Here is a 26,549-nt window from a genome sequence, read left to right as displayed (position 1 = left end):
TACATTAGATAATAAATGGTTATAAGGAAGCATTTTGTCATCATTTTTCACCTATAAAAATTATAGCTAGTCCAGGTTTTAAAAATAAATTATATTGATAAGGTAAATATATACAGAACAATTAATGTTAAAAATTTTCTTCTTTGACTTTGCTAAATTTTGGAGGACCATCCCTTCCTGGGGCATGCACATTTATCATCTAAGTATCTCAAATGCACTTTTGGAGAACGACATGGGGGAAGTTCCAGTTTTGCTGTGATAGAATTGACAACGTTGTATATATTTAAGATGCCTAATATGATATTTTGATATATATTTATATATACACTTTATATACACACATTGTGAAAATTATTATTACAGTGAAACCAACATATTTTTAAATTTGAGTGCAGTAGACACACGACATTACATTAGTTTCTTTTTTTTTTTAAGATTTTATTTATTTATTCATGAGAGACACAGAGAGAGGGGGAGGCAGAGACACAGGCAGAGGGAGAAGCAGGATCCATGCAGGGAGCCTGATGTAGGACTTGATCCCAGGAACCCAGGATCATGCCCTGAGCTGAAGGCAGGCACCAAACTACTGGGCCACCCAGGTGTCCCACATTAGTTTCATATGTACAACTTAGTTCTTAATTCTAAACAAATGTTGGAATGCTATTGCATTTTGTTGTCCTAGTTTGGTAAGGACTGCTGGGTGAACACAGTTGATGTTTTGATTTGGAAAGAGAACTGAGGCTCAAAGGGATTTTCTTAAATTTCCAAAATGTCACAGTCCAATGAACACACCATATACATAGTGCCTCAGTATCAATTACATTTTTATAGCAAATTTAAATTTAACATATGCTTTAAGTATTGGATTTTTAAACTAAAAAGGATATAAATAAAATCCACCTTTGGAGTTGTTTAGTAATTAATGTAAAAGAGAAAGCAAGAATAAAGAAAGGAGAGGCATAACAAGAAGAAAGAAGGCAACATAGAAGAAAGACTAAGAAGGGAGAGATGTATAAGGAGGAAGGAGGCAGAGCATTGGAAGAAAAAGACACAAATATTTATTTGAGGAAACTATTGAAACACTTCTACTAGGGTGTTTATATTTTCAATAATTACTCTTTAAGAAAAGGAAAAACTCTAAGATTTAAAACGTAAAAATTAAATAACATGGTCTCGCTTCATTAAAGGATTAAATTCCATTCTGACTCAATGTTCCTTGTTAATAATTAATACAAATAATGCCAGGATTTTCCCACACCAAATAGGGAGAAATAACTGCCATAGATTTCAGTCATCCTCATTAGTACACATTTGATGACTTCAGAATATCCCAAGATCCTGGACGTTGCTGACTAATGTCCCATCATAGTCAAGTCCTTCTGGCCTCAGCTGACCTTCAGAGACTTGACTGCTTGTTTGACATCTGCCAGACGTCTCTGCCTTCGTATGGTTTCAGGTCCTTCTCTAGTGACTAGCTTGTCACACTACTATCCAGGTCATGTGAAAATATTTTATGAAAGCTAAGAAGTTTCAGATAAATTCATCTCTTGGCCAGATTCTTCCAAGGAATTAAAAAAATCAATATCAGTGACACCATTCAAGGTTGAAGATACATCAAATATTTAAAACTGAATATTGGCATATGACTTGTAGTTATTATGGCATGTCTTGGAATTTCTAATTCTCAAAGTCAAATATTCTGGCCTATTAGTATTAGTCCTTTAAATATATCTATGCTCAATGAGAAAAATGTGCTAGCTCTTCTTATATCCTATATCACTCTAAACTGATTGATGACATGAAGGTGAAAAGTAAAATGAAACAAAGGGGGACAAAAATAAAACAAAACAGAAACTATCTGAAGGGAATAGAAGAAATACATAGTACCAGACATAGAAGATTTGCAAATTATTATAATTTTATCTCTGACTTTGGCATTAGGTGTGCTGCTAATCAAGGTCAAAAATGAAAACTAATTGGTTTATACAGTTTTTACTAAATTTTTGTGAAATCATGTTGTTTGGTCCTCACTGGCAGAAAAATATTTCACTGTAGCTTTGTTAAAAACAAAATTGTCATTCATTCAAACTGACACTTTAAAATAAAGAATTACTATAAATGCTAAAGGTATAACAACCCTGAGGATATTTCTAGGCGTAGGACTTGTGATAACATACACTATATATTTTTCTTCCTGTATATATAATTTAATATAGAGACCAAATGTGTAATTTTAATATAGAGGAATGGATGGCTAACACATCCATTTCTCAAATATCAAATTTCTTTTTTTAAAGATTTTATTTATTTATTCCTGAGAGAGAGAGAGGCAGAAAGAGAGGCAGAGACATAGGCAGAGAGAGAAGCAGGTTCCCCTTGGGGAGCCTGATGCGGGACTCAATTCCAGGACCTCAGGATCATGACCTGAGCCAAAGGCAGATAGATGCTCAACCACTAAGCCACTCAGGGGCCCCTCAAATATTAAATTTCTTTAAAATCAATGGTATTTCTTTAATGGCGGCCTCATTATATTTAATTTTTGACTGCATTCTTAAAAATGCCCCTAATGTAGAAACTATGCTACTGTATCAAGTGAGAGCCATATGCTCTAGATACGAAAGGGCAACTGATTTGTTATTATGCTATGAAAGTGGCTCAGCAGTTTAGCGCCACCTTCAGCCCAGGGTGTGATCCTGGAGACCTGGGATCAAGTCCCACGTCAGGCTCCCTGCATAGAACCTGCTTCTCCCTCTGCCTGTCTCTCTGCCTGTCTCTGTGTATCTCTCATAAATAAATAAATAAATAAATAAATAAATAAATAAATAAATAAATAAAATCTTAAAAAAAAAGAAAGCTTAAGTGCCAAGCTAATATTCTGACTCTGACATACTGTTATGGAAATGCCTTACATGATGTTGCAAAATAAATGCTCTATAAATGTTAGTGGAATCTCAGTCTGAGGCAGTCCAACACACTGATCATTGGCCTCTGGGCCTCAGAGGGTCTGAGTTTGATAAATCTAAAGGAAATAATTTTCTTAACCTGTTCTTAGTCTTCCAAAGAGTGAAAACACACGCAGAAGCCCCTCATTAGTCTCTGAATCTACATTTTGGGATCACCTATTATAAGGTTTGTTGGTATATTAGAAATAAACCATGGATGAAATCCAAGGCAGACACTGAAGATTTGAATTCAGGTTTTCATGGTTAATTAATGTCTTCATTGCCCAGTAACAGATAGTGCTTTAACATTATGAGGATATGGAATTTGGCAGAAGAAACTCCTCATTATTTCAACAGAATAACAAGTGCAGGCTAGGACTTAAAGTTGATGACTATCATTCACCAAATAATTATGGCCAGCACCCTAATTACTGAATTTTTCAATAATAGCTTTTACACTATTCTTAAACTTAGGTTTGTAGTACTATTGCACTGCGTTGGGAAAAACCTGGCATTTCTGCACCTGAGATTAGTTTGTTTTTAGACTCCTAGTAGATAGAGAACTTAAAGTTGTTTTTTATTAACTCAAGAATGGTTTATGAATTATATCAGATTTTGAATTAAATATGATTTGTTTGAATGAATCTTTTTCCTTACTTTTTTCAAATATTTTGCATTCTTTTAGGTCCAAACTCTATTATAGGGTTTTTAGATATCTGTGTCAGATGTAATATTGGCTGCATTAGTTTTTTCACCATTTCACATAAATTTCTCATTAATTTCTTTGATGGAGTCTTTATTTTTAAAAGACTTTATTTATAATAGTTTTAGGTTCATCACACAATTGAGAGGACTGTTCAGGGATTCTCCATATATTCCCAGCCCCTACAAATGCATAGCCTTCCTCATTTTCAACATCACTAACCAGAATGATACATTTTTTTAAACAAGGGTGAGTGTACACTGATGAAACATATCACCTAAATCCTATAGTTTACATCAGGGATCACTCTTGGTGTTGTACATTCTATGAATTTGTAAAAAACTATGATAATTTATGTCCATCATTAGATCATACAGACTATTTTCATGGCCCTAAAAATCCTCCGTGCTTTGCTGACAACCCCTGACAACCACAACCACTGACTTTTTTTTTTTAAGTTTTATTTATTGTTTTAAAGATTTTATTTATTTATTTGACAGAAAGAGAGCACACAAGCAGGGAGAGTGGCAGGGAGAGGGAGAAGCAGGTTCCCCATTGAGCAGAGAGCCTGATGTGGGGCTTGATCCCAGGACCCTGGGATCATGACCTGAGCTAAAGGCAGATGAGCCTTCAGCTGACCAACTGAGTCATCCAGTCACCCCATCCCCTTTAATTTATTTGATCTTTTTGTTGTCTAGATAGTTTTGCCTTTTCCATAGGCCATATTGTTGGGATCAAATAGTATGTATCCTTTTCACGTTAATTTCTTTTTCTTAGCAACATACATTTAAGGTAGTTCCATGTCTTCTTATGGCTTGATAGCTCATTTCCTTCCAGTGCTGAATAATATTTAATTTTCTGGATATACCACAATTCATCCATTTATCTACTGAAGAACATCATGGTTGCTTCCAAAGTTGAGAAATTCTAAATAAAGCTGCTATAGATAACCATATGAAAGTTTTTGTGGTGATGTAAGTTTTCATATACTTTGGGTAAATAACAAGCAGTGTGATTGCTAGATCCATAATAAAAACATGTTTAGTCTCATAAGAAATCATCAAACTGTCTTACAAAGTACTGGTACCATTTTACAGTGCCACCAATGATAAATGAGAGTTTTTATTGTTCTACATCCTTACATTTGGTATTGTCAGCATTCCAGATTCTGGCCATTCTAATATGTGTGTAATGGTATCTCATTGTTGCTTTGAGTAGCATTTTCCTACTGACATATAAGGAGGAGTGTCTTTTCATATGCTTATTTGCCATCTGTATATCTTCTCTATGAGGTGTCTATTAAGGTCATTGGCCTACTCTATAATTGGATTGTTATCTTGTTTTAGATGTTTTTTGTATATATTGGATTATAGTCTTTGATTAGATGTATCTCTTGCAAATACATTCTCCCAATCTGTGTCTTATCTTCTCATTTTTTTTGACATTATCTTTTGTAGAGTAGTAGTTTATAATTTTAATGAGATCGGCTTTTCAATTATTTCTTTTATGGATCACATCTTGGGCGTTGATTCTAAAAAAATGCCTTATTATGCCCAGTGTCATCTAGATTTTCTCTTATGTTATCTTCTAGGAATTTTGTTATTTTGCATTTCATATTTAGAACTTTCATTCATTTTGTTTTTTTTTCTTTTGAAGCATATAAGATCTGTGTTTAAGTTCACTTTTTTTACATGTGGATGTTCAATTGTTCCAGCACTACTTGAAGAGACTATCTGCTCCATTGTATTGTCTTTTACTCCTTTGTCAAAGGTCAGTTAACTATATATCTATGTGGGTCAAATTCTAGGTTTTCTATTTTATTCCACTATTATTTCTCTATTCTTTTACCAATACTACCTTGCCTTGATAACTGAAGCTTTATTGTAAGTTTTGAAGTTGAGAAGTGTCAGTCCTCCAATTTTTTGCTTCTCTTTCAGTACTGTATTGGTTACTCTGGATCTTCTGTCTCTCCATGTGAACTTTATAATCAGTTTGTTGATATCTACAAAATAACAGCTTTGGATTTGCTTGAGATTGCATTGAAGCTATCCATCAAGCTGGGAAATTTGACATTTGACACTAGAGTTTTTCTATTCATGATCATGGAATATTTCTTCAATTATTTAGTTCTTTATTGATTTCACTTATCAGACTTGGTTTTCCTCATATAAAGCTCGTACATATTATATTAAATTTATACCTTATTCACTTTGGGGATACCAATGTAAATGGTATTGTGTTTTTCTTTCAAATTCCACTGTCCATTGTTGATTTTTGGACAGCAATCTACTTTTATATATTAACTTTTTATCCTGACACTTGCTGTAATCACTTATTAATGCTAAGAGATTTTTTTGTAAGTTAGTTTAGATTTTCTACATAGTGTATAACTTTTATTTCCTTTTCTTGTGTTATTACATTAGTTAGAACTTCTAGTGTGATGTTGAAAAGGAGTAGTAAGAGGGAAAATCTTTGCCTTGTACTAGATCTTAGTGGAAAATTTCAAGTTCTCACTATTATGTATGATGTTAGCTGCAGAGTTTTTGTATATCTTCTTTATCAAATTGTGGATATTAACTTCTATTTCTAGTTTATTTTTAGTTTTTATCATGAATGGGTATTGGATTTTATTAATTGTCTTTCCTATATATATTGATACAATTCTGTGATTTTTTTTGATCTGTAGATAGATTACATAAATTGATTTCTAAATGTTGAAACCAGGCTTGCTTGTGATAAATCCACTGGAATATGGTTTATAATTCTTTTTAGCCTCTTGGGGTTCAATTTTTAAAATATTTTATTGGAGATTTTCACCTCTACATTCACGAGAGATATTGGTCCATAGTTTTCTTTTCATGTAACGTCTTTGTCTGGTTTTACTATTTGAACAATGCTGGATTTATAGAATGAATTAGGGAGTATTCCTTCTGCAACTATCCTCAGAAGGAGATTAAAGAGAATCAGTATAATAATTTCTTCTTTATCTGTTTGGTAGAATTTCTCCAGGGAATCTATTTAGGTCTGACACTTTCTATTTTGGAGGGTTATTAATTGTTGATTCAATTTCTCTAATACAGTCCTTTATAAAGTGTCTCTTCTTGTGCAAATTCTGGAAGACTACATCTTTCAAGAAATGGTTGTATTTTTTCTAGGTGAACAAATTGGGACCTTAATGGATTCTTGGTCATGTATATGCTATGCCTTTTTAATCTAAATTACACTACACACACAAAAAAGTAATTCTATTTACTTAGTGTTTGTTGCTTTTCTAATGATATAAATTTCTATTTATTCTACAACATATTTTGATCAATTTTCAAATATTTTCATCTAATTTAATGGCTTCTACTTTACTTATATCTGTCTTAATAGTAAATAATTGATGAAATGCAATATTCCAGAAAGATATGTATATTGTATCTTGAGCATATTTACTAATGTTTCTAGAAACTTACCTGCATATTTTTATAATTCCTGATTAGTGTCACTGATAAAGGGCAACAATAAAATAGATTGCCACATGATCCTAATATTTTTAGCAACCCAGTTTTTGTTTGTAAGAAATCTAATGATGATTTCATCTTTGAAGGTGAGCTGTAAAGCTATTGAGGTAGTTTTCATATTATTACACTGAAAATACTAATTAAGTTTCCATTACAACCGTAAATTATAAAGATTATAAAATTAATACAACAGCTCAGACATTTTCTTCTTTTTTTTTGAAGATTTTATTTATTTATTTGACAGAGAAGGGAGAGGGAGAAAGAGGGAGCACAAGTAGGGGGAGCAGCAGAGTGAGAGGGAGAAGCTGATTTGGGGCTTGCTCCCATGACCCTGAGATCATGACTTGAGCCTAAGGCAGATGCTTAGCTGACTGAGCCACACAGACACCCTTCAGATGTTCTTTGTGATATTAAGGCTTGTCCTTAAAGATAGCTTTGTCCATGAAATGAACCCATAATGGGAATATTGGGGTAAGCGATTCCCAACAACACTGTCACTTTTCTCAGTAAGCTCTTTGTTTTCTTGTTTGGTTTTTATTCACTGTTGTCTTTACCTTGACACTCCTGTGACCCCTATTTGAAACATTATCTTAATAAATCACTGATTAGATGTTTTTAAGTGTGCTTCTTCATGGAGACAGCTTGTACAATATTAAAGGTGGACCCCAATATCATATTGTTCATATTTTAGTATACATGTTATTTATATAAACTACATTAGTTATTTCATGAATATTTGTAGTTGAGATTATATCATCATTATTACCATACTGCTGGAAATAGAATCTGACCTCTTTGAATTCTGTTTTTTGAAATTTGTTTCAGAAGAAAAGGAAGGAAAATTATATAGTACACATTTCCTTTGTGATAATTAAAAATTATGACTGCCCTAATAAAAGTAAACCCATACCAACAAATTATAAAAGTTAAAATGGCTAGATTTTTAAAGTTTCAAAATAACATAAAACCACTAGTTATAAAAATTCTCAATTTGTTCCTAACTGGTTTCTGGCAGACTCTAAGAGCAATTTTGTTTATTCATCTCAAAAGATGGTGGTTATTTGCCCTTCTAAAATAACTGATGAATTGCAAAATGTCTGTTCCATCATGATGCAAAGATGAAATAAAACTGAATCTTAATTTATGCTCTATAGAGTAAAATTGGTACATTCATTCTGTCTAAAGAATTTGGCTTTCCAAATTTTCACTTACTTAATTTGAAGAGAGAAAGAAGAGAAGGGCAATTACAGATTCAATATTTCACCCTAGCTATTGAAATAATGCCATATTTTACCCAAAGAACAATGATCCTTAGAATAAATACCAGCTAAGTTTGGCAAAACAGAAAGAAATAAGCATAAAGAGCTAATAATGTAGAATTGTGTATTCAAAAGAATATCCACATTACATTCAAACATGCATGTATTTTTTTAAATTAGCAACCTAAACAAACTTCCTACTCCAAAACAACTAAAATTTCTGTATTTTTAGAAAAAAAATTCTAAATACCTTAAGATAAAGCAGGTAAAATGGTAAAGGCTAAAAAGGTTAATTAAAAAGTGTACATCTAATGGTAAGAAAGCATCCAATATTGAATTCACTACAAGGGCATCTAACAAAATCTAATAACTTTGAGCCTTCTTTTGAAGATTGCACTGGACACAAAAAGAGGACTCAGAGCCTAGGGGTCCTTCTAAAAAGGGGTGTCTGAGAGATCTCTGTGAAAAATGGAACACCAGAGGATTTCACCATTATCATTGTTTTTCTAAAATCTAATAACCAGTAGTAATTCATATTAAATGTCCCCAAGTTACTAGTACTTCCAAAAACACTTCCATTTTTGAGGAACATACTTTCAAATTATTCCTGTTTAATATTTTATTTATTTATTCATGAGAGACACAGAGAGAGAGCAGAAGAGACATAGGCAGAGGAAGATGCAGGCTCCATGCAGGGGCCCGTTTCAGGACTCAATCCTGGGACTCCAGGGTCATGCCCTGAGTCAAAGGCACTCAACTGCTGAACCACCCAGGCATCCCTCAAATTATTCCTAATGATAAAATTCTAATGAACATGTATTCACAATCAAAACACAAAATAAGAAATGGCTAACAAACATATTAAAAGATACTCAACATCACACATCATCAGTGAGATAAAGCAAAACTACAAAGAGATAATCACCTTGCACCTGTCAGAATGGTTAAAATTAACAACATAGGAAACAACAGATGGTTGGCAAGGATGCCAAGAAAGGGAACCCTCTTACACCATTGGGAATGCATACTGGTGCAGCCATACTTTAAAACAGTATGGAGGTTCCTCAAATAATTAAAAATATAACTATCCTACGACCCAGCAACTGTACTACTAGGTATTTATCCAAATAACACAAAAATACTGATTTGAAGGGACACATACACCCGATGTTTATAGTGGCATTAACAACAATAGCCAAATTATGGAAAGAGCCTAAGTATATATCAACTGATGAATGGATAAAGAAGTATATATTTATATAATGTATATAAAATGAAATATCTGCCATCAAAAAGAATGAAATCTTGCCATTTGCAATGACTTGGTGTGGCCAGAGTGTATTAAGGGAAATAAGTAAGTCAGAGAATGACAAATACTATAAGATTTCACTCATATGTGGAATTTAAGAAACAAAATAGATGAATATAGGGGACAATATGTGAGAGAGAAGCAAACCGTAAAACCATCGCTTAACTATAGAGAACAAACTGAAAGTTGTTGGAGGGGAGGTGGGCAGGGGCATGGGTTAAATGAGTGATGGGTATTAGGGAAGACACTTGTGATGAGCACTGAGTGTTATATATAAGTGATAAATCACTAAATTCTAAATTTTACTCCTGTAACTAAAATAAAAATAAATAAATATAAATTAAAAATTTAGAAAGATTAAATTAAATTAAAAAGATAAAGTAAGGAATGCTTTTAAAAAAAGAAGAAAGAAAGAAATGGAACAAGGCACCATTGCATTGAGGCCATAAGAAACAATAGCAGAATCAAGTTTTTATAAATATTAAATATTGGGATTATCATATATGAAACATATATAATTAACTATATATTTTGATTGAAAATAATACATTTAACTATCAATTATTCTATGGATTTACAGATAGATAATATATTTAATTATAGATTAATTAATAATTAAAGATATACACATTATGTATCTTTAAAGATATATGTAATGTGTGAGGCTTGAACATGTGAATAGGAATGAGAGACTATAAAATGACCAAGATTATTTAAAAAAGAACCAAGGGAACTTGTAGTAATTAAAATGTAAAGTAATTGAATGTCATAATTGAATGGACAGTTTGAACATCAGTTTAGCCATAGATGAAAGAATTCATACATTAAAAAAGAAAGCTGATAGAAGTACAGGTATCCCTTTCTTTTTGCAAATTCACATTATACCACTTAGCTTTTACAAAATATTTACTTAAATTAGTAGTTTTTTGCACCAACTGAAAGAAATCCAAAGAGGATTTTCACTTTTACAAAAAAGGTGAAAAGTGAAAATAGCATTTAGCACTTGTCTTGTAGCAAGCCTCTATACTCTATAAAAGGTGGCACATACTCCAAGCAGCAAGAGTGACACCACCAAGCTTCTTCCCCAGTAGCTATACTCAGCATCCCAATATCTAAGCCGCCATACTTTTCAACTGTGAACATCTGAGCTTTATCTCAGTTTATTTTTTGCATCCTTTAGCAAGATGTTCCTTAAGTATCCGAAAAACTTAGAAGATGTTACATTTTATGTCTGGGAACACTTCCAGAAAGTTCTTTATAAATTAAGCATAACTGTGTCTTCACTTTACACCATTTGGCTTATAAAAGACTTAATAGGAATGCTCTACTTTACGTTATCAGGGAAGATTATACCCACACTGCATCTCGGAGAGTTAATGAATTAAGAAATATGAAAGAGAGGTTAAAATATATGAGAGTAGACTGAGAATTTCCTACATATTTTGAAACAAAATAAATACAGAATAAAACAGAAACAGTATGTTAAGAAATAATGCTAAAAGTGATTTTTTTGAAGTGATGAAAGATATAAATCTTCAAATTTAAGATGCCTAAAGAAACCCCATATCCAGACATAGCAAAGTGCAACTGAGAACACAAAAGACAAAGAAAATATCCAAATGCATCCAAGAAAAACTGTAAATCAATCTACAAAAAAACAACGGCTAAACTGACAGGTGAATAATAACCTCATTGTGCTAAAGGGACAAAAAAGACTTTTAATCTAGGATTATCAAAAAAAATGGTTTTTAAATTAGACAATAAAAGGAAAAGGACAATTTTATAAAAACAAAATGGTGATCATTTCTAAAGGTCATATTCCAAATCCAGAAAATTACAATGAAAATAATTGAAAAACGTGCAAAGTGTCAGAAGAAGAAATGATCATATAAAATATTCTAATTTTGTTTTTTAAGTAGATATTAATGTCTTATTTAAAAACAGAGTGATAGAATTAGATAACAATCATTAATACCGAATAGTAAATAAAATATTCTAAGATCTTTGAACCATTTGGTATAAGAGCAAAAGCAGTGATTAAATTTAGACATGTTAACTGTACAAGTAAAATTCAAGGGTAATCTATAGCAAATGGAAAAATATATAAAAGTAAAACCAAAATCTAATCAATTTAAAATATGTGACAAAAAAAAAAACAAGAAGAAATCAACAAAAATAGATTAGTAAGCCCAGTAATTGTAAATGAACTAAACTTTCTGGTTTAAAGACAAAGACTGTGAAAGGGTATAAAAGCTAAAACCAGCAAAATGCATATATAGGAAACACTCCTAAACCATGAAAACATGAATTATAGATAAAAAAAGATGGAAACCAAAAAAGAAAAAAAAATCATCTGAAGAAGTTGATTAGCTTTATTATTTTTTAAAAGATTTTATTTATTTATTCATGAGAGACAGAGAGAGACAGAGAGAGGCACAGACACAGGCAGAGGGAGAAGCAGGCTCCATGCAGGGAGCCTGATGCGGGACTCCATCCTGGGTCTCCAGGATCACGCCTGGGCTGAAGGCAGTGCTAAACTGCTGAGCCACCTAGGCTGCACTGATTAGCTTTATTAATATCCAGCCCCAAAACTCTTGAAAGCAAAAACAAATTACTAGAACAAAGAAAATCATGTTCATATAATTGAAGGATTTATTCATTAGGCGTATATAATAATCCCAAATTTTAATAAATCCAGACTTATTAAGACTTATTAAGGAAAAACTGCCATAACTATTAGGAAAAATGGACAAATTCCTCCATCATAGTTCAAGATTTTTTACATGTGACTCAGTACATGGTAAATCAGGCAGAAAAATATCCAGTAAATTTATGGAAGTAGTATAAGTATTACATCTGTAAGTTTAACATCGGTATACAATATGAGTGTAAATGATCTAATGGATATGTACAGAATGCTGAACCCACTAACTAGAGAATACCATCCTTTCCTTTTTCTTTCTGTTTAGATTTTATTCATTTATTCATGAGAGACAGAGAGTGAGGCAGAGACACAGGCAGAGGGAGAAGCCGGCTCCTCAGGGAGCCTGATGTGGATTCAATCCTGGAACTTCCAGATCACTCCCTGGGCCTAAGACCAAGGCTCAACCACTGAACCACCCAGGCAATCCTACACATCATTTTCTAATCTACATGGATAGGGATCGATCACAAATAATGATCAAATAAATTTCCAAAATTATATCATGCAGATCATATTGTTTGTCCTTAAAACAAATAAATAAAACTTATTGACAAAACCACTTTTAAAAAATGAATATCTCTAGATTCAAAAGGTAAGCCAAGATGAAAATAAAACATCCAAAATGAACTTTAATGAAAATATATATTAAAACTTGTGGGATACACGTTTAACTCTCTATAAAATTTATTATCCTAAAATCTTATATTAAAGAAATCCTGAAAACAAAAATCTAAACTTCAAATTAGATAGCTAAAAAAAAAAAAAATTAACCAAAGAATGTTTAAAGACTTTAGCAGCAGAGATTAGTGAAACAGAAAACAACATAAAATAAAAAATTAAATTAGCCAAAAGTTTATTAAGTAATAAAAAATAATAAAAAAATAAAATAATATTAATAAAAATAAAAAATAATTAATAAATATTCAAGCAAGGAGAAGAAACAGCAAATGTTAGCAATATTAATTTAAAAACAAGTTTAAAAATATGGATATTAGAGATTTAAAAGATAACTTGATATTTTTAAAACAGCCATTCTATTAAATTTGACAAATTAAGATTAAAAATGCCACAGAAAATAAAAATTATTGAGTAATGAAGAAATGAGAAAATGAAATAATCTTGTAAACATTGGCAATATTGAATCTGTAGTTAAATATCTTCCTGCTAAGAAAAACAGGCCCAGATGGTTCTTTAGGTCATCTCTGGTGAACATTTAAAATACAAATAACATTTTCAACTTTAAACCATTTTTCATCCATAAGAAATAGAAATTGTTAAAGTGTTCAAGAACTCTACCACTTATTTATACACTTATAACTTTGATACATAAACCAGAGATGAGTATAAGAGGAAAAGAAAAACTAAATCTACTCATGAGTAAGTGTGTATATATATATATTTGCTTTATATCCATATAAAACAAAGGTAGACTTTCATATTTATTCTAGACATCATTTTTACCACAAAATAAATAACACTGAATTGTATAAATATCTTAGAGTAAGAACTTTATTACTTTATTTTACATATCCTATTTCTAAAAAAAAAAAATGACATTTCTCCTCAAATGTCATTTGAATTTGTCAGTCTTATTTTTAAATGTCATACAACAAATCTATAAATCATCTCACAAATAAATGCAGAATATAATGAATAAAAACATATACTAAATAATCAGCTATGTTATAGAGCATAAAATCAGAGACTTTTAAAAAGTTCATGATAGGTCAGCGTGGGTGGCTCAGCGCTTTAGCATCACCTTCAGCCCAGGGCCTGATCCTGGAGACCCAGGATCGAGTCCACATCAGGTTCCTTGCATGGAGCCTGTTTCTCCCTCTGCCTGTGTCTCTGCCTGCCTCTCTCTCTCTCTCTCTCTGAGTCTCTCATGAATAAATAAATAAAATCTTTTAAAAATTTTTTTAAAAGTTTATGATAATAATATTAGTAAAACAATACATTTGACTAGTATTCTAGGGGAAGGTCAAGATTGAGCTCAGAACTTTTTTCATTTGCCAAAGTCAACTAAAATATACTTGAAAATATACTTTTTTTTGAAAATATACTTGATAAGACATTGGAAATTCATCTTTGTAACTGACACTTTTAGGAAAAATATATATACTAACACATATATACATAACAATGTGTATTTGCTTACAAAATGTTTCTTTGGTGGTGTTCTCTGTTTTACATTAGCTTATAGAGATTCTGCATGTTAAAAAATAATGTAGAATGATTCAATTCTATAGTAGAGCTATAATCGGAAACAACTTTAGATAGATAAAGCCAGAAATACAAATTAGCAGAGGATATGATGAGTCCAATAGTACACGCATTTGTAAGCCACTATATATTCAATATTCAATACCTATGTATATGGTCAGTATTTTAAAGAACAACTTGTTAGGTGACTTGAATATATTTTAGCATTTATATACAATTTGCCACATATAATTACTATCTTTTCATTGTAAATGTTCTCATTTATCTCATATTTACCATGCTGCTAAATATTTCCTTATACTGGTTACTTTAGAAAATGAACTGAAACAGGAATGACAAATATCTGAATATTTCACCACAATTTCTCCCAGCTGTACCAAGGTAGATATAACTCATCAAGTATTCACTTTAAAGCTTTATCAATAATAAATAGATCTTTGAGTATATATATTTTTAAAACAGTGACACAGCAGAAACTGCTAGTTCTTTTCTGATTTCAAATGGCTAATTAAAATTTGATTTTATTGTTTTTATTACAGAAGTGTGATTAAAAACTAATACAATTATGAAAATTAAACTAATTTTTGAGAACTAAATTAGGATTTAAAACTTTTTGAAGCTTACAATTTATGTTGCTTATTTTTTTTAAGATTTTTATTTATTTATTCATGAGGGACCCAGAGAGAGAGAAGTAGATAGAAGGAGAAGCAGGCTCCTTAGAAGGAGCTTGACACAGGACTCCATCTGCAGACCCAAGATCACGATCTGAGCTGGAGGCAGACACTCAACCGCTGAGCCACCCAGGCATCCCCAATTTCTGTTGCTTCTAAACACATACAATCCTACAAATACAATTTCATTAATTCTTAAAAACTGAAATATGTGACTAAATTGTTACTAAACTTTCAGCTAAAAACAGATTTGAATATTTTCTACACTTGTTACTTTTATGTTTCTTTCAATTTGCCACATATAATTACTATCTTTTTATTGTAAATGTTCTCATTTAACTCATATTTACCATGCTGCTAAATATTTCCTTATACTGGTTATTTTAGAAAATGAACTGAAACAGGAATGACAAATATCTGAATATTTCACCACAATTTCTCCCAGCTGTACCAAGGTAGATATAACTAATCGAGTACTGCATTCTTTCCCACTGAGCCTGACACTTCTGCAATGCCTCTGTCTGTGCTTTAGTTCTCACAAACTTGGACCAAAGCAATGGAGACCATCAGGATCAGAGCCAGCATCCCACAAAGAGAGTATGTTAAATAATCCAGGGTCTTTCTTTGTACTTCATTCCAGAATTACTGATTCCTACCTCAAGCTTGGAAGCTCTTTGCCAGTCAGGATCCTATTCCAGTGAATAGAAAGGATTGGAGACTTTAGACCTGCCCCAGAGCTAACACCTTTGGCAGAGTAACTACCAGCTGGAATCTTGCACCTAAAGCTACCCTTGTCTCAATTTATACTCTTAGGATCACCAAAGCAAACCTGAGCCTAATATGTAGGTAAGTAAAAAATTTAAACTAGCTAGAACTGTTAAGTACCTACCTTATAGTCAATATCTTCTTCAAAACATGGTTAGGATTAATATCTTAGAATATAATGCTTTCTGAAACAGTGCTTTCTAAATATTTGAATCTCACACACTAAAACACACACACCCCAAAATAAATTTAATGAGAGAGTAAAATAGAGCAGACAACTTTTTGTCTTGTAAGGATAGTTAAACAAAATGAAATAAAACTATTAAACTAACAAAAAATGATGACCATACCTTCATAAAATAAATACTTCAACACACAAAGAGGAAAAAAGGAATTCACATCATCTCAGAATAGTGGACAGCTGGCAGATTAGTACTGACCTATATAAATGTTCATTTTGCTAAGAGCTGGTGAAAATTAATCACCTGTTTACAGATATAGTTGACATGAAAACAAAAGAACTCTCAAGTAAGATTAATCCAAGTAGTATTTACTCAAGGAAGCAGCTTTTCGGACTTCAAGGTTTCCACACACTACTCTCTGGACGCCCATCCACTCTAGCTCCCATCCCACTTTGTCACAATTCAAAGAACTAAAACCACATTAGTTTCAATCCAACTATTCAATACTTTCAACTCTACCTAGTTGAATAAAATAATTATAAATGGGTAATCCTCTCACTGAATCATCTATCAATGCTTAGGGAATCAGCACAATATACAATAAAAGGAATCAATTCAATTAGTCAACTAACTCTTTGCAAGTTTTATTTATGCTTACAAAAGGATAGAATATGTTCTTAATGTCCATTCTTAAATCATGGGAAATATCTTCCCTTTGAACCTATTAATTCTATTTTTGGATATTAGTGATAATGACAAAGTCAAAATAGCATAGTAACCCAGGATTCTGAGATTAATATTACACAATCCAAAGACTGGTGACAACCTGAGATTTCATAAACCAGAAAGCTGTAGTATCTGCACACCACTATAGGGATAATAGCTGCCTTCTAACAATACTTAGCATCTTAATGTATTATTCATCATACAAAGTCTCTACAAAATGTTCTCAAATTAGAAGATGAATAGTTTAAATAGACCTAAACATGTTTAATTCTTGATTAGATGCTTTATTTATGTTCTCAAAACTATACTAAAAAGAACCAAGGAATGTACATCTTTTTCTTTTTAAAAAAGATTTATTTATCCATTCTAGAGGAGAGGGGAGGAGTGGGGCAGAGGGAGAGGGAAAGAGAGAATCCCAGGGAGACTCCCTGCTGAGTGCAGGCCCAATATAGAACTCTATCCCAGGACCTCTATCCCAGGATCTCTATCCCAAGATCATGACCTGAGTGGAAACCAACAAGTGAATGCCCAATCAGCTGAGCCACCCAGGCCACTGCAAGCATACACATCTTAATATCAGTAGTAATGCTCTGACTTTCCCTAAGTATAATATATGTGCTTGAAAAAAACAAACTTGGAATCCTAAGACAAAGCAGATATAAGTTAAATTATGGATGGGCTGAATATTAAACATGTAAAGAAAAAGGATCAAATAGTACAAGAAATTAATAAAAATATTAATAAGTTGGGAGTCAGGAGGTCTTTTTAATAAGGCAGAAATCCTGGAAGTCAAAAAGAACAGACAAGCTTATTTGATGACGTATGAATACACTGTATGTATTTATAGATAACCAAAGACATTATAAGTGAAATCAGAAGAGAAAACATAGCATGGGGGGAAATTACGCAACACGTATGAACAAAAAAGGAACTACAGTGTTACAATGTCAAAAGCTCCCACAAATTAATAAGAAAAGACATTGTAAGAGAAAAAAAAGCATGTGAACAATCTACAGAAAAGAATGCAAATCTCCAATAAACATATAAATACATGTACAACCTCTAATGTTCAGTGAAATGTTCATTAAGATGACAACAAAATACCATTTTTGCACACTATATAAGTTAACTTCACAAAAGTTAGTATCAAGTGTTGGTGAAGAAGCTTTGAAATGGCATCTTAATACATTACTTGTAGAAGTGTGAAATACTATGGTCATTTAGAAAATCACCCAAAATAACTTTCAAAAAAATTTTAAATGCAAATTTTAACATAGTACCACCATTTTTCAGAAACTATCCTACAAATATAAAATAACAGTGTGAAGTCATCTATATTTAAGGATATTTATTACATCTTTATTTATAGTGGCAAAAATAGAAACCCATCTGAATGTTTATCAAGAGAGAACCAAATGAATACATTAATGGTACAAGCATGCTATGAAATAGTATACAGATATTTTAAAATGCTTTTAAAATTTTTATTTGTATAGAGGGTGGCTCAGTTGGTTAAGCATTTGACTTCAGCTCAGGTCATGATCTCAGGGTCCTAGGATGGAGTTTTAAGTAAGGGCTCAGCATTCAGCAGGGAGTCTGTCCTCCTGCCCCCTCCTGACTCATGTGTGTGTGTGCCCTCTCTCTCAAATAAATAAAATCTTTAAAAAGATAAATAAAAATTTTATTTGCATAATGGGAAAATAGATACAAGTTGCAAAGGTTTATATGTATATGTATATGTTTATACATTTGCAATAACTAATAAAACTAATAAAACTTCAACACAAAATGTAGGTCATTATGGGGCAGAAAATAAAAATTATATATATCAACTATAATAATCATATAAGTTCCAACATTGAAAAGGTTGAAATATAAAATTTAAAATACAGGAGCCCAATGTAATAATTAAATAATTTTCTATATATATTATCATGCTATATGGGAACTTTGCTTTAGAAGAATTGGTTGAAACTTTTGCAATGAATCCAGGGCATCATTAGGGACTCCCAGCATGAGACATGTCTTAGAGGTAGGCTGTTTCCATAGAAGCCTCTTAGACTGGTGAGTATCCACCGGGTGTGGGGTCTGGCCCTCTACTCTGAATGTATGTTACTACTGTCCTTGTGAAAATAAGGACTTTTGTCTCATGGGAGAGCTCATGTTCAACCAAGAGAGACATATAAAATCAGAATGCTAATGCACTCTTTTATTATATTTATTTTATTTTATAGCAAGAGCAAGGGCAGAGGGAAAGGGAAAAGCAGCAGATTCCCCTGCTGAGCAGAGAGCCTGATGTGAGGCTTGACCCAAGACCCTGAGATTATGACCTGAGCCAAAGGCACACGCTTCACTGAGTGAAGCGTTCACTAGTTCACTAAGCCAACTAGGTGCCCCTAATGCACTCATTTGAAACATAATTTTAATCAGAATGAAATCAAAATTCTAATGCATGTATTTATCATGACAAATGACAGTAACACTGGACTAGGGAAACTGAAGTTCATAGGTTTCTTGTAAGAAGACATAAATGATGGGAAGTCAAAGCATAATCAAAAAATTGCTTGATGTTGAAATAACCAGATACTTAAATGTATCAAGGTGAAACTGTTCATTGGTGAAAGTGCCTTCTGTTTCGCAGCATTTGAATGAGGTAGCTTTTCCCTTTGTAATATTCATTTCTGGGTGTTTTCATGGCTGATGAACTCTTGTTCACAACTACACTTTCCCCTTTTGGATATGCTAATGCATTCAATCAAGTAATAGCTCCAGTGTTTCTATGGTAGGAACAATTCTGCCTCTTTTAGGTGATTTCATATCTACACGCTGATTCATTAGGCATTTATCTTGCAGTTTAACTCTTTAAAAAAAAGCCACATATCCTTCATTTTACCATTCTTAAAGGCATTTTATTGCAGTTCTCCACATACTGACAATAGGCTATATTATCACTCTTCAGAGAGTATTGCTTAACATATGCACCCATAGTTTTAGATTGATTGCTGAATCATGCCAGTCTTACTCAGACACATTCAGCTCTTATATCTTCTAACTGTAAAAAATAAAATATTATTACAATGAAGAAGTGTTATAATGCAGCAATATTTCACTAGTATTCACAGAATATACAAAAGGTGATTCACAACATAGCATTCAAAATACTTGTACTGTTCCCTTGACTCACTAAATCTAGACTATTTAAGTGTCAGCAAAGGATCCATTTTCAAAGATATAAAACAGAGGCTCTGAATGAAGAAGCAAACAACATTTTTAAAATGTGGCTATATGCTTTGAAGAAGTAAAAAAAAAATATTCTTCCACTTTAAATATGTAACAGAATTTTGAGTGAAACATTTTCTGTTCCAAAACTGTCAAACAAGTTCAAAAAACTACTTCACATTCTAAGTCAAGCCACTAACATTTGGAACAAACAAAATATTGGGTCGTTGTATGCATGTTGACTTTCTATGTGGTTTGCTGGGTCCAAGTGGGAGATGACCATTCTGTTCAAAATAGTCAACTCAGGGCATCATTGGTGATCAGATTTTCCAAACAATAACAATATTAATATTAATATTAATTAAATGGTGCCATGAGTAGGGTTATGATTTTGATAACAGTGGATCAAAATATTTGAATTAGAAGTGTATTAGAAAATTTAATGCTGTGTTATGAATTAATTACCTTGAAAATGAACTTAAGGTAATTATGTCACATTAACTTAATAAAAGGAGAATACTATGTAAGAAATGCAGATAAAATACCACAGAACCTAGTTTACAAACAAGACCAATAGGTGATACAAGTTAATAAGGATAGGCAATTGATTAAATTTTGTGTAAATATAAATATATCCTTATATTTACATATATATACACTTCTATATATCCATGTTATAATATTTTTAGATATGAGAATCCAGTTACATGAGCTGTAATACTCCATGTTCCTGGTAGGCAGCATATAATGCATGCCACCATCAATAAAAGGCTTAGCCATTGGTCTTTTGAATCACACGAGCCTGATATTTATTTCTAATTGAATGAAAACTGGTGCTAGAGAGAGGCACCTTCTCAAGTAAGGTAGGAACAAGGAAACATCAAGAGAACAAAGCAGTTATGATGAGACTTGACACTATAATTTGCATTGTAGAGAGAGGCCAGAGAACTTATTATGATACACTTACAACCTAAATTTGTGGAGAAGCACAAAGTATAAATAAAGCAAACAATCTGCATTACAGTTTCCTGATTTCCTTCAGAACCTCTACTACAAAGTAGACTTCCCTAATTACTTCTCTCATATCCTGTGCAAGACTCAGAGTCAGCATTTGATGATGACTTAGATTGTTTACATTCTATTGCTCTAAGGCCTCTGTGTTTGGCAGTCTTTCTAGGTAACATAACAAAGGATTGGTTGGATTTCAGAGACTGGCAAGAAAGACAATTCAGTTTTGGTTGAAGGCTACTTTGATGTTGCTTTGCTCCTGAATCAAGAGCAAATAGAGTGGAAGTTATCACTCTCACTCTCACAGTGGGTATACACAAATTCTTGAAGACTTTCTAATTCCTCACAGTAGTCAGTATCCTCCAGAGGGAGAGCAGAACATGAGTTGGAGAAATGAAGAAACTGTAGGCTCACTGTCTCATATGCTGGTAATCTAGGGCTGACCACATCCACTCATCACCCAACACGTCATGAATATTGCTGGGCAGTTATACTTTGCGTTCCATTTCTAGCTGCACCATAGCCAATCTCAGCAGAGTATTTTCTGTGCGCATTTAGGATGTTCTTTCTGAATCTGCCTCAGGTATTTCTGATGGAGTAAGCAGTTAGTGAGACATGAGCTGGAGGCCGGAGCAACAATAAATAGGTTATGCATTAGAAGCTTGGGAGTACAACATCCTGACCATGTGGCTCCAAGACCCCCAGGGCTAACAGAGCAGGAGCCACAGGTGCAGAAATGAGCTCTCCCCTTCCAACTCTGCCCTAGGGTAACCCCTAGACTCATAATGCATTTGCATTGTGGTTTTAGCCTCCACACCCATGGGGGAAGGCTACCATGATGGTTCCAGTAAGAACCTTGCAGGGTCCAAAACTCGCCCTCCAGACTGGTAAGAAGAGTCTTTTAGATGATTGGAAACAATCTCCGTCAGAGACTGTCCTTACTGTGACCCATAAGTATGGGTCTTATCCTAGGAAAAGAAAAGACACCTCTGACTTGGTGTAGCCACCTCTGAGCCTGCCCACTCTCTGCCCTTGAGAGTGTCCTTTTGCTCCTTCAAAGAAGCTTTGTTGCTTCACTACCTCTGTCCTTCACTGAATTCTTTCCTTCAAGAAGACAAGAACCAAGGACCCAGTGGAGCTTGGTGACATTTCCACTTGAGTAGTTGGATTCCCCCTCTGAGTTGTAAAGTGCCATGCAGGGATCAAATCTTTATCTTTTGCGCACTGCTGAGTGTCTAGCACAGTGCAGTGTTCAGTATGTTATTAAAGAGCAGGGTAGACTACATTTCACGGTCAAATCAGAGGATTCGTTAGAAATATGTTTTCGCCTCCTGTATTAAAAGTTTAAAAACATAAAGTGAACATAGAAAATGAAACAAAACAAAAAACCTCACTATGGTCTTAACCCTTCCCCTTCTCCCCTTAAAAAAAAAAAAAAGCAATCCAGCTACATCGATAGAGTTGAATCTAGCTTTGAGTAAAAACACTCCCATCTATGAAAAGAAGTGTGAGGTGTGAGTGTTTGGAAAAAGATAAGTTGATCCTACTATGAGAAAAAGTAATGAGAAATGAGAACAGAGACAAAAGCAAAGTATCCTGGAAGCAATCCAAGTTCCTTAATGGACCATTAGCAAGCACTCAGTGAGGAAGCACTCCAGATTTGGGTGGATGGCGTTGTTTTGATCAGTGGCTGAATCAACAATGAGATCAATTCAGGCTTTGCAGTTCCCTGGAGCAAGCTGACCGGGCCTTTTTTACTTATTTGTTCATATGTAAGTAAGTGCCTCTCTGTCCTGATGTGTATAGCTTCTAAAAGATTTGAAAATTTCCAGATCTCTGATTCTTTCTTAAAAATATTTTTTCTATTGGAAAATGGTGTGGGGATGGTGATACTAGGGAGAATGGCATTAACAGTCTACATTGCTCTGTAACTAGACTATACGTAAAATTGTTCTGCTTATATTAGTAAAGGCATAGTGCCTCTTCAATGCAAATAATCAGTTTTGCAAGGTGAGCAAGAGCAAATATCATTAAGTATTTTATTCACTGTGCTTAATCCATTATGGATGACACTTAGAAGAAAAGCATTAAATATGTTGCCACCTCATAAAGATTCTGTAATTTTAATGTATAAGACATTAGGGCATCACATTCAGCAGAGCTTTGACTACAAGCACAACATTTATGTTTTAATAAGCCATTTGATTTGTCTTATATGCAGCTACATAGGAATGAAATTTCTTTATAAAATTTATCAGATCGCATTTTAAAATCTGATGATGTAAGTTGATTCAATTATTTTTTCTACCTTTTGCCACCAAAGCTGTATCTAACAAAATGAAAGGCTTTTTTTTTTTTTTTAAGATTTATTTATTCATGAAAGAAACAGAGAGAGGCAGAGACACAGGCAGAGGGAGAAGCAGGCTCCCTACAGGGAGCCCAATGCAGAACTTGATCCCAGGACCCCAGGATCATAACCTGAGCCAGAGGCAGCTGCTCAACCGCTGAGCCACCCAGGCATCCAAATGACAGACTTTTTAAAAGGCATTTCTGCATTGTTTGAAAAAAAAAAAAAGAATAGAAAGCATCTGAGATTGCTCCATTGTGGAGAAGGGAAAGAGAGAAGGAGCCACAGAAGGCTGCAGGTTTGTCAAGGGACAGCACTGACATTGTTTTTTTGTTTTGTTTTGTTTTTTTTTTTACACAGAATCATTAGACTTTTTTGTTGTTTGCTTATTTGTGTTTTGTTTTCTTTTGTTTTTAATTTTATTTAAATTCAATTAGTCAACATATAGTATAGCATCCATTTCAGATGTAGTGTTCAATAATTTATCAGTGGCCCAGTGTTCATCACATCATGTGCCCTTCTTAATGGCTATCACCTAATTATCCCATCCCCTCAGCCCCTGCCCCTCCAGGAATGGTTAGACTTATCCTCTCTGTAAGAATAATCCTAGGACTGATCAAGATTTAAATTACTGGGCAGCCCCGATGGTCCAGTGGTTTGGTGCTGCCTTTATCCCAGGGTATGATCCTGGAGACTCGGGATGGAGTCCCGCCTCAGGCTCCCTGCATGGAGCCTGCTTCTCCCTCTGCCTGTGTCTCTGTCTCTCTCTCTCTCTTGTCTGTCATGAATAAATAAATAAAATCTTTAAAAAAAAGATTTAAATTACTGAATGAATAAGATGCATGAAAAAAATGTCATATTGATATTTCCTTGTTGGTTGAGATAAAAACTGCAAAAGGACTTTGAATTATAATAAAATGAGGACAACTGATTATTCTTCCCTACTAATACACTGGATCCATAACTAGCACTAAGAAAGAAATAAGAGTATAAACTCTGTTTTTAATGGAAAGATATTTTGGAAAGATTAACCTTAAGTTCATCTATCATGACCATCATCATTATCATCATCATCATCAAAAGAGCTATTACCTAGCTCTAGCTATTATGACTCTTCTTCCCTTCATAGTCAAGCTTTTTAAAAGCAGTACTTATACAGGTAGTCTTGACTTTCGCTCATGATGTTTATTCCTAATCTACTCCATATAATTTTAATTTCTTCTTCTTAATGTAACTGCTCCCACCAAAGTCACTCACAATTTCCTGTTTTGCAAACTCTGTGAATGCATTCAATTCTATCATTCCCTTCATCATCTGCAACAATTCCCATAGTTAATCCCTCTTTAATACCTAAACTCCATCTTCCTCATCAAGGTGCACTACTGGCTTTTTGTTTTTACTTCTCTCTTGCACTTTCATTCTCTGACTCAGTTTTTTAATCTTCCTTTCTCCATCCTACCTCTCAAAGCTGAAATTCCTCAGCTTTTGTCCTCATTTGTGTCTCTTGTTCTTTTTTTCTTCCTCATTTTCCCTGGGTGATCTCCTGTACAGAAATATCTACAAAGATTTTCCACAAATCCTCCAACTCACCACAGCCAATATACATGCAGCTGCTTCTTCTAAACCACGTTCTGGCCCAGAATTTGGTCTCTCAAGTTCTCAACCAGAAACCCAAGAATCAACCTGAAAAGATAGTTTTTAAAGTAGTATATATACTAATACTTTAGCATTGAAACTCTGTTTTCACATAACCGTTTTAAACTCTGAGAGGAATGGTGGTCCACATAATTAATACTTTAGATGAAGATTAATTATAGCAGTGAGATACTTTTTACCTTATAAGGAAGAAAATATTGATCAGATTCTACTAAGAAAAGTAATGACTAGAGTGCCTGGGTGGCTCAGTCAGTTAAAGCATCTGCCTTCAGCTCAGGTCATGATCCCAGCCAGGGTCCTGGGATTGAGCCCCTCATGAGACTCCCCACTGAGCAAAAGTCAGCGTCTCCCTCTGGCTCTCCGCTTGCTCATGCACTCACTTGCTCTCTCTCTCTCACACACACACAAATAAATAAAAATTGTTTAAAAATTAATGACGAGAAGTACTGTTTTGCTTTTGACCTTACACTATTGTATATAAATTAAATAAGGATGAACAGAGGGTTAGGGTTGAAATAGGGCACATATTCCTTTAAAAAAAAAAAAGCCTTCATACATAGACCAAAAAGTTACTGTGTAAAAAGATGATTGATTTTACTACACATGACTGATTTGTCTAGAGTATGAAGATTTATTATCATAAGAAGTTATTATTTCAGGAAACTGAAGATAAAATCAATACTTTGGAGATCATTAAATCCTGGCATGAATTGAGCACTGAAGGCAGGATATTTTATTGGGGCATTGGGGCATTTATGTTTTGGGAACTCTGGAGGTCATTTTGCTAACATTCTTCATTTCATTTCAGTCTAAACAAAGGAAAACAAATTATCTTTTTGGATTATCTCTGCTGAATGTTTTAACAATGTGTGCTACTCAACATTTGATTACAAAGTTTTGTTTTGTTCTATAACTGTGATCAATAAAACCAAGGCAGATGAGAAATGAAGTAATAAAGGTTTATAGTCAATGTAATAATTCTAGAACAAAAACATTTCAGCCACAGAAAGTATAAAAGAGTTTGGCAAAAGATGGCAAGTTAAAGTAATTTGTATTTAAAACTATTGTTTTTAATGTAAATAAAACTAAGCTATTTTATCCTTCAGTGTAACAGTATATGAAAACAGCTTATTTCTTAGATTTTGTCTTTCTCAAAAATCTGGCTGGCTGTACCTGGCTCCCTGTGAAAGGCTTTCAAAATAGATTTCAATAAACCAAGTGCCTCTAAACCACTCCTGAAACACTGAAACTATACTCTCCTCAAGGGTAGTCTATTCTTTTTTGCGAGATGGATTTCATCTTCTAGAATAGTCAGTAAATGAATGGCCA

At 33.3% G+C, this 26,549-nt stretch overlaps 1 long non-coding RNA gene across 3 annotated transcripts in view; it reads left to right on the top strand.

Annotated features, from left to right (window-relative positions):
* The window catches only part of LOC140605497 (uncharacterized), a 109,304-nt gene that overhangs the window by 7,555 nt on the left and 75,200 nt on the right, over window positions 1-26,549 (top strand). For all 3 annotated transcript variants that reach the window (XR_012008149.1, XR_012008148.1, XR_012008147.1), the window contains exon 2: window positions 15,958-16,163. This is a non-coding gene — a long non-coding RNA (uncharacterized lncRNA). The remainder of the gene's footprint in view (window positions 1-15,957; window positions 16,164-26,549) is intronic.

The sequence above is a fragment of the Canis lupus genome, chromosome 15 (assembly GCF_048164855.1).
Source record: "Canis lupus baileyi chromosome 15, mCanLup2.hap1, whole genome shotgun sequence".
Classification (NCBI taxonomy): domain Eukaryota; kingdom Metazoa; phylum Chordata; class Mammalia; order Carnivora; family Canidae; genus Canis; species Canis lupus.
Note: the sequence above shows the minus strand (reverse complement) of the source record. Positions and strands in the feature narration are given on the sequence as shown.